We start from the raw sequence: 9903 nt of genomic DNA, 5'->3' as shown, positions 1-9903 counted from the left end.
CTCTTTTATAACCGATTCAAGTGGACCGAACCGGTTTGAACCAGTCTGAGTCAACTCAGATCGAACCAAGTCAACCCGAAATAGTCTGACCCATTGACTTTGACCCAACTCTTTGACTTTGATCTGACCCATTAACTTTGACCAGAGTTGATCATTAAGTTTGACCAAAAAGTCAATTTTTTTGAAAATTCGTATTTTATGTTTTTCGACGACCTGAATCCGAATCCGAAATACGTTTTGCCAAATTTAAACCTCTGAATTAACCGTTAAACCTAAATATGCATATGTAAATTAATAATGTAGTTCAATGCATCAATTTTAACTGAAGGGTCAAGGACTATTTAATGTTATGGTATATTTATGGTACTTTTGGATCTCCTAACCATTTGTCTGCTCGACCCGATTCCTTCTGATTCGCTCATCTGCGAGAACCCTTGAATACTCGTATAGTTCTCTAACCCTGTTAAATATTCAGTTTAGTATATTTGCTCCGATTATAATCTTGTTATGTTATAACCTAGGTTCTCGTTCAACAGAAGAGCGTAGCGAAGCTGGTGCTCATTAGATCTACTGGATTGTTTCATTTTGCGAGGTGTGTTCCTTGTGTGCCATATACATGTTTAAAATATATGTTTAAAATATCATGTGCACATGATTGTTTTATCTACTTTGCAATGTGACTATCTGTTTGACTTGATTCCGTATGATTTATATGATTTAAAGTATGATTTCTAATTTACTAAAGTTTAAGCTTGATTGTCTGATTCCTGTTCTCTAACTACTATTTTATTGATAAATAAATATGTTTGAACTATGATTTCCTGTTATCATTGGTTATTGTCTGAAAAAATAATTTTTTTCTCCGGGGTACTCTGGGATCTGGTTTGAAGTCTCTACAGATTCAGCTCAGTCAAATTGGTAATTCTTTTTATAGGTTCAGACCGATCGAGCTAGTAATTCCTTATGGACCTAAGGCAACTCTTAGGTGGGCTCCTGGCCTAATGGGCCTATTGGTAAGACCTTATGGACTCTAAGGCACTCCCTTAGGGTGGCTCCTCTGTTGTGTACATTGGGCAAGTCCTTATGGGCTTGAGGGCACTCCCCTCAGGCGGGCACCTACACTTCGGCTAGGGTAAGACCTTATAGACCCAAGGTGCTCCCTTAGGTCGACACCTACGCTCTTCGGGCCTAGGATAAGTCCTTATGGATACAGTTCTGGGGAACTGCATATAGTGTTCGATTGGAGGGCGATTCTGAAAATTTAAACTAAAAACACTACTGACGTTTTCACAATTTGGTACTGAACTGATTTTGAAACCTCTACTGATGTTTCATGACTTTATTGATGAACTGGTTTTGAAAATCTAAATTGTATGTTTATTTTTGCACTGCTGGAACATATTGAGCTCCCTAGCTCACTCCCCCAAATTTATCTCTTTCAGATACTTTTGGAAGGCGACCCATACCAAACACTTGGAGAATCTACACATTCGTTCAGTGACTTTTTGTCGTAATGTTTTATCTTCCGAGCTGTATTTAATTTGGGTGACATGTGCCTATGTTTTGAAAATATTATTTTTGTTACTGATGTTAGATTTACCTCGATATTGATTTTGAAATATATTTTATTTTTACAACTTTAATTTACTGAATTTAAACTTTGATGCTATATTTTTAAATATGTTTAATTATAATTCGGATTTTAAGTTATCGAATAATATCTTTGAAATTTTTTTATTGTAATTTGTTAGATCTGGTCGTAACGCATAGGCCAGGTCTAGGGATTACAAACTGTAAAATATGAGCACGAGCAAATTGCTGCAAAATAAAAATGGTGCGAATAGATTAAAAATTTATAGTCAAAAATTTGTAATAACATAAACTAAAACAAAATTTCAATATTATAAATAAATTAATTAAAATAAATAAACATAGATTTCAAAAATTACCTGTTTAATTTCTGGAGAAACATCGGCGGGTAGCTTCGAAAAATTGTCGTCCAAAAATTTAATGTTGATTTTTCCTCCATCCATATTGTCACCTATCGGAGTAAGTCCGAGCAATTCCTCACACAAGCCGCTTTAGTGCCGTTGGGCAAAACTGGTAATAGAATTTCCATCAATAGGCAACCCAAGATGAAATGCAACATCTTCAAGGGTAATAATCGCCTCCCCACAAGGAAAATGAAATGTGTGCGTATCCGGTCTCTACCGTTCTAGCAACGTGTTTATCAATGGAGGATGCAACTTCGTACCACCAATTATAGTACTAACGAAACCAAAACTGGCTTCGTGCAAATATGGATTAACATCAGCATGAGGGCTCGAGAAATGGTAGATATAACACGTCAAAGAACATTCATACCCTTTTAAATAAATAAATAAATAAATAAAGTATTTGAAATAAATGAATACATAAATAAATAAATTATTCGAAATAAATAAATAAATACTATAGAGTAAATAAATAAAAATTACCTCCGGATTGTTCGCCAATAATCACATACATGCATACGATCAACCCTCAATAATTTCGCCATAATAATATCAAAGAGAAAATATGTGAGAGGGAGTGTTTTTTTTTTTTTTTGAAGAAAAGTGTGAGAATTTCTGGTTAGGAACTCTATTTATAGCCGTCCTCGCACCGCTCTTGAAACGAGGTTAAATGTGCCTCGCGTTCTATACAACGCAAGGCTGAGGAATCTTTTCAAATCTTAAATCTTGTGTGAACGCGATAATTTATCAAAATCTCAAGAATCTCGTATTCTACATCACGCAAGATATTTTAAACTTATATTAAATTATGTCTTATGAAAAATACGTCCACGATGGACGTACCTCACGTCATGTATAAAACGAGGCAGCTTGCATTTCGTAAGACACAAATTAATCTTACGTGCAGTTTAAAGAGTGTTTTTCTAATAAATTTATTGAAATGTACTCTCAAGAAAAATAATTTGCAAGAGTTTTTTATATAATAACGCCAAATGGGACCGTATGTGATAAGATGGGTCAGAGCAGGATTTTCAGATACCATCTGGCTATTTATCTCGCCACACATAAAGTACAGGGCCAAATTCATAGCACATGTAAATCCAAAATTTTTATTGAGAAAATAACTTTAGTGACTAAAATTGTCTTATAATATACGATTTTAATTAATTTTTTTTTGAATTCGTCAAAATGACCAACTAAATCGCAATGTGATAGATAATTCGCAACGCGATCTCCGGTATCGCAAATCAGTTTCCAGATTCGCAACGCGAACTTCGACTATCGCATTGCGATTTACATATTCGCATTGCGATAGTCCAAGTTCGCATTGCGATTTATTCCAAGTTCGTTGCGATAGTCGAAGGCTTGGGAATGGTATTTAAAGTTTGGCTTTCCCACTTCCTTGTTGAGTGATAGAGAACAAGGGAGACTCTCGCGCGCTGCCGCCGCCGCCGTCCGTCTCGTCTCGTCTCGGGTCTTGGTCGTGATCGTGGTCGTGGTCGTGATCGTGGTCGTGGTAATACGTGTCTTCGACACGTCCGCGCGAATACTATCTTTTTAGAAAAAATTCTTAAGAAACAAATGCAATACCACCAGTCGTTGCGATTTTGGACTATCGCAACGTGAATTTGGACTATCGCAATGCGAACTTGAACTATCGCAATGCGAACTTGGATTATCCTAATGCGAACTTGGACTATCGCAATGCGAACTTCGACTATCGCATTGCGATTTACATATTCGCATTGCGATAGTCCAAGTTCGCATTGCGATAGTCGACTATCGCATTGTGATTTACATATTCGCATTGCGATAGTCCAAGTTCGCATTGCGATAGTCCAAATTCGCATTGCGATAGTCGAAGTTCACGTTACGAATCTGGAAATTGATTTGCGATACCGGAGATCGCGTTGCGAATTATCGATCGCATTGCGATTTAGTTGGTCATTTTGGAAAATCCAAAAAAAGTTGGTTAAAATCATATATTATAAGACATTTTTGGTCAATGAAGTTATTTTCTCATTTTTATTAGCATCCAGATGAAGTAGAATAATACTATAAGTTCGTTTTTCTCTTTAAAAACATATACATAGTATTTGATCAAAAACTTTCATAATAATTGATAACTTACATATACTCTACAAACATAAATACCCAAACTCAAAACATTTAACAAGAACAATACTTTCTTTAACCACATGTCACTTAATGATTTTTTAAAGTTTAACTTAAATATATATTCTTTCCATCTTATAAAAACTGTCTATTATTAACTTTTTTATTAATTTTTTTTAAATTTTGACTAATTATTATTTAAAATTTATAATTAATAAAAAAATATAAAAATATATTTTGAAAACCTTCAATCAAATCAAATAGTTTTCAAACATATATTTTATAAAATTTAATTATATAAAATATTTAAAATAATCAAGATTAAAGTTTCAAATTTTGACTATTCAAAAGTTAATAAGGGACATATTTTATAGAACGAATGGAGTATTTATTATCTAAATTAGATTTTATTTTTATCATCTCAAGTTAGTATTTAACAAAATTTTACTATCGGTACCTAAACTAGGCATTTTCTCTATTTTTTAAAGTATTTGAATTTGAATTTTATATATTATCTTTTATATTTTAATTGATAATTTTTATGAAAAGATAATATAAAATTATATCAAATTAATAATGATTTTTTCATTTGTTTTAAAAAACATAGAATTTATAAGAAAATATGACAAGTGTAAAACAATGAATAAAATTAAAATTTAGAATAAAAGTATTGAGAATGCATATAATTCAGATATATCAAAGAAAATTTAGGTACTAATATATCAAATTTATATTTAAACCGTTAAAATATAAAACTTTTGGGTGTAATCTACTCCCCGTTTCTTTCTCTAAGTCTGAATTATTTAAAGCCGAAATAAAATTCTCCACAGTGAAGCTTTCTCATCACCATCTAAACATAAGCCATTTTCCTCTAATGGAAGTAAAAAAGAAAGAAAAATAAAAGTTTCAAGCACCACCAGATCCGTACTTCTTTCCGAACACAATGAGCTGCAGATTGTCATATCCAGCAAGCACACCAGCACCAGCAATAGCTCGAAGGATGTTAGCCCCGGCGCCTTTAAACAGAGACTTCTCACCCTCATTTTTCAATATCTGAGAGAACGCGTCGAGCGAGCTCTTGTATTTGACTGATGCACCCGAAGTCATCATCATTCTTCTGCGAACGGTGTCGATCGGATACGATGCAAGGCCAGCACCATTGGTGATGAGCCAACCAAGTGTAAAGCTAGCAAAGAAACTATCCTGTAATTTATCAGGGGCAAAAAGATAGCAAAATGTGAGTAGAACTTATTACCTTTGACTACAAAAATGACCAACAAAAGGGTATAAAACATTTTACTAACCTGCAAATTTCCGGTCAAAACCACAGGCTTCAGAGAGTCGTACATTCCGAAGTACAGGCCACGATAAACGATGATTCCAACACATGAAATATTGAAACAGCGGTAAAGACCGGCAATACCGTCTGATTTTAAGGTCTTCTTGTAGACATCAACAAGGCCATTGAATTGCCTGTCCCCTCCCTTCTTTGCAGCCTTTGCATCATTGGCAAGACGGATTCGAGCATAATCCAAGGAGTAGACGAAGAGAAGGGAAGAAACATCAGCTGCACCTCCAGAAGCCAAGTTTCTGGCAAACCACTTCCAGTAACCATCTTTGACTTTCTTAAAGTTGAAAAGCCTCTTGAAGTAATCCTTGAAAGCAAAGTTCATCTCCTGTTGCAAAATGAGCAAAACAAAAAGCATAAAACACGGGAGCAATAAACAATATTCAACAATGAAACCAAAGAGAAGAACTAAAGCTAAAAGTTCTAACCTGAGTGGGGAAATAACGGATGACATTAGCAGTGTTCCCTCTCCACAAAGAAACAAATCCTTCATCTTTGATTGTTCGCTTGAAGCAATCACCGATACCTTTGTAGGGCTCAGAGAGCCTGCAGTGTTGATCATTTCATCCTGGTTCTGAATCAAAAGCTTAACACGCTCTATTGGAGCAGCAGCTGTTTTAGATACAGCAGCAGAAACACCACCAATGAGGAAATCAATAGCAAAGTCAGTTGATGTGATCCCGACATTGCACCTTACATCATTTTCTGCAATGTCCCTGAGACCGTTTGATCGAAGCAAGTTGTTTAAATTCGAGAAGCTTCAAGAAGATTATTTGAGTATGAGAATTTAATGCCAAGTTTAGATTTCTCAAAGCCTTTTTCAATCCAAAAGAAGAACATCCACCATCATACTCAAGACTGGGACGTGAAGAAGGAACAACCAAGTTTAAGGGAGGATTTTATCTTTTACTTGCATGAGAATTTAAAAGTTTACATAACATTCATTGCATTTAATAAATGTGTTGTTCATTTAAGCATGCATTGCATTTAAAGCATCTAGTTCATTTAGGGAAGTAGTTTATTTATGCATTTAGATCATTTAGTAAGCTACTTCATTCATGCATCTAGTTCATTTAATAAAATTAGTTCATTAATTAAACTAGTCCATTCATCAAACTAGTTAATTTATTAAACTAACACTGAATTGTTTCATGCATGTTTTCAATTAAAGATTGAATAAAGTTCACCTTTGTGTCTAGGTGCATGAGAGAAGTTGAACGGTTTCATCATATGCAAGAATATCAGTCAGAATGTTTTCCAATTCTGGATGTGATACAGACGTGTTTGGTTCCAGAAATCAATTGGGAAGTATTCCTCTATCTATTATCTTTCCAACGCCTTTTGAATCACCTCAATTCGATATCGGGAGGTTGAGATATGATCGAATTATTGAAGACAATGCATGCTAGAATTTTCATTACAGAAATTTTATACAAGGATGATTTGGATAAGTTTGAGCCAAGGAAGAGTCATTTCATCTTCTACCAAGATACAAGAAATTGATGTCCATCTTAATTTAGCAATTCAAGGCATTCAAGGTTGATGTCATCACTCATTGAAGGACATTCAAGTTCAAGCAAGGGGACATGCAATAACCAGCATTCAAACTTTGCATTCAAGGCCTTTATCGTCTTTTGCAAACTAATCATATTCTACAAGGTAACAAGCAATGAAGGAAGATTTTATTTCATTTAATCACTAAATTAAGTGATAAAATAAGCAAGGAATTTGAAGAGACAAGATGATTTGGACATGTAGAATGTCCACATTCATCCCCTTTCTCTTCATATGAAAGCAATACAAGGCAACCCAAGAGTCCTTCATAATTTGGACAAAAATAAGGCTAAATTTAACCTTAAATTGTCTAGATTCATCCACAAAATATTCTAGAATATTCAGCTTTGAAGATGAGAAGAAAGGACAAAGCATTCAAGTGTATTCTAGTGCATTAACATGAGCATTCATCTTTCTTTTGTAACTTTTTTTATATGCTACCTAGTTCTACTATAAATAGGAATCTTTAGGTTCATTCTAAACACACATTTGAATATATAAAATTTCTTTGAGAGGTTGCTTTCATTCTTGTTCTCTTGTAGAACTTTATCAGCTTCAAGATAGTCTTGTCGTCTTCATCCATTTCCTTTTGTTATAACGTTGGTTCCTAGCTCATTTATAGCTAGTGGGTCACGTTCCATATCCTATCACTTCTACCTTTCCACCTTATTATATTGTTGGTTCCTAACTCATCTATAATTAGAGGGTCACAATCCATCCTTTGAATTACTTTCATTCTCCACGACAACCTTAAACATCATTCACCATTTTCGTTACATCCACCATTATCACCACCACAGTTCTTTCATTTACAATCCACTTCAAATTTATTCTATCATTTTCATTACTTTCATATACATATATATATATATATACATATTTCCCTTCTTGTAGCGTTTTTTGTGCATTTTCAGTCTTTAATCAAAGCACTGTGAAGTTCTTACTAGAATAACGATCGGGCACATTCATATAGGACCCAGAACACATAATCGAGATCATATCATTTGGTATCAAAGTGAGCTAACCAGTAAGAGTATCATTTTCTCTCTCCCGAGGTAGTAAAAAAATTAAAAATAAAATTAAAAATAAAACGAAAAAAAAAGAAAAAGAAAAAGTTTAAAGATGGAGGGAATATTTCTTTTCATCTTTAAAGAAAAAAATATTTACTTTATCTTTATATTCCATTATTATATTTCGTTACCTTTACTTACCATCTCTTTTCCTTGTAGCCAATTTCTTTTTACTATTCTTGATATCAAGCCATAATTGTTTCAATCGAAGTCCACTAGAAAAATGTAAGCCTTGAGGAAGTTCCCAAAAGGACTTGAACTTAAAGCACGAGTGGTAAAAGCCAAGAGTGAACATCAAGGTAAAAGTCATCCCGAGTGAAACACGAGTAGAGTGACATTATTTTTTTTCTTTGGAGTGAATTTGTGAGGTCTGTTTTTCATTTTTTATTACTAATCATGTCTTGTACTTCTAGAGACAATTCTCATATTTCAGGAGGTGACGACCAAAATGATGGTGGTGCACCAAACTTGCAAATACAAGCCATGGCACGAGAGATAAGGAGTTTGTTTCAAAAGCATCTCGACCCAATCTCAAAGAAATTGGACCAAATGATCGAACGACCTTCTTGTTCACAAATGAGTTCATCGTAGATCAAAACATAACTAAAGAGGAGAGACGACAATCGATCTTTTTGTAGTTCTACACCCAATTATTGTAGAGGATCTTACAAGGAAGACCCCAATTTTCTAACAAGAAGCAATGTCAAAAGTTCAACGTGAAGTGAGCCAAGGAATTTTGCATCTTTCAATCCAGAAAGTCTAGCTCGTCTTCAAGTTTGTTTTGACAATTTTTTCAAATAAATACAATTGCAAGAAAAAATACAAAAAGAAAGTGTTTACAAAAAAGAAGAAGAAACGAGAGTTGAAAGACATTGGAGCGAAGAAAAAGAAATTGGAGTTAAAAAGATTGAAAGTGTGGTTGAAAAACTTGGAAGTGAAAAGAAAGAATGTCGAAAAGAATAGGAGAAGGAAATTTCATCTTACACTAACCTTTTTTCTTCATAGTCTTGGTTTATCATTGTAGAATCATGAGAACACTTCAAAAGACATTCCAAACTCATCACCAGTCATGGAGATAATCAAACATCAACCATTCCTAGATTATATTTCAAGAGAAGATCCAATGAAGTTTTTCATCATCAAAAATATCAAGCATCAACCACCAATCAATATCATCATGCATCCTCCATGGTTTGATATTCCCATTTCATTTGTTATCAATTTCTCTAATTCTAATATTGATTTATTTTTTAGTGGGATGATTCGAACGCAAAGAGTTGACACCAAGAATGATTCGATAAAGGAGGTCATAAAAGACAAAGAGATAGACAAGATATTATTTTCCACTGAATGAAACTTTTCAAATTCTAATCAATCCAAAATTGTATGCATCACACATGAGACTTTAGAAGTTGGCAAGCCACTACGAGGAATTCAAAAGGACTTCTCTATCTATGGAGAAGACTTTTTTTTGCTTAATAATGAAGATAATTTCTACAATGATATTTGTAATTCAGAGATGAATCTTTCTCAAGGGCAAGGAACGAAATTGAATTATTCTACCTATGGTAAAGATTCTTTTCTTGTTTTCCAATGAAGTTCATTCTTTTATCGATATTTTAGTGTCGAGGACGAATCACCTTAAAGAGAGGGGGAATGATGAGATCTCGGCTATGCGCCTTACATCATTTTTCTGCAATCTCCCTGAGACTGTTTGATCGAGGCAAGTTGTTTACATTCGAGAATATTCAAGAAGTTTATTTGAGCTTAATATGGGAATTTCAAGCCAAGTTTAGATTTTTGAAAGCCTTTTTCAATCCAA

The 9903-nt window shown here is 34.0% G+C and overlaps 1 pseudogene; it reads right to left on the bottom strand.

Annotated features, from left to right (window-relative positions):
• Positions 1–5015: 5015 nt before the first annotated feature.
• Positions 5016–9142, bottom strand: LOC120136847 (annotated as a pseudogene).
• Between the last annotated feature and the right edge of the window lie 761 nt (positions 9143–9903).

The sequence above is a fragment of the Hibiscus syriacus genome, unplaced genomic scaffold, assembly GCF_006381635.1.
Source record: "Hibiscus syriacus cultivar Baekdansim isolate YM2019G1 unplaced genomic scaffold, ASM638163v2 tig00110637_pilon, whole genome shotgun sequence".
In the NCBI taxonomy this organism is placed as follows: domain Eukaryota; kingdom Viridiplantae; phylum Streptophyta; class Magnoliopsida; order Malvales; family Malvaceae; genus Hibiscus; species Hibiscus syriacus.
The sequence above is the reverse complement of the archived record's forward strand: the minus strand, read 5'-3'. Positions and strand labels throughout refer to the sequence as shown.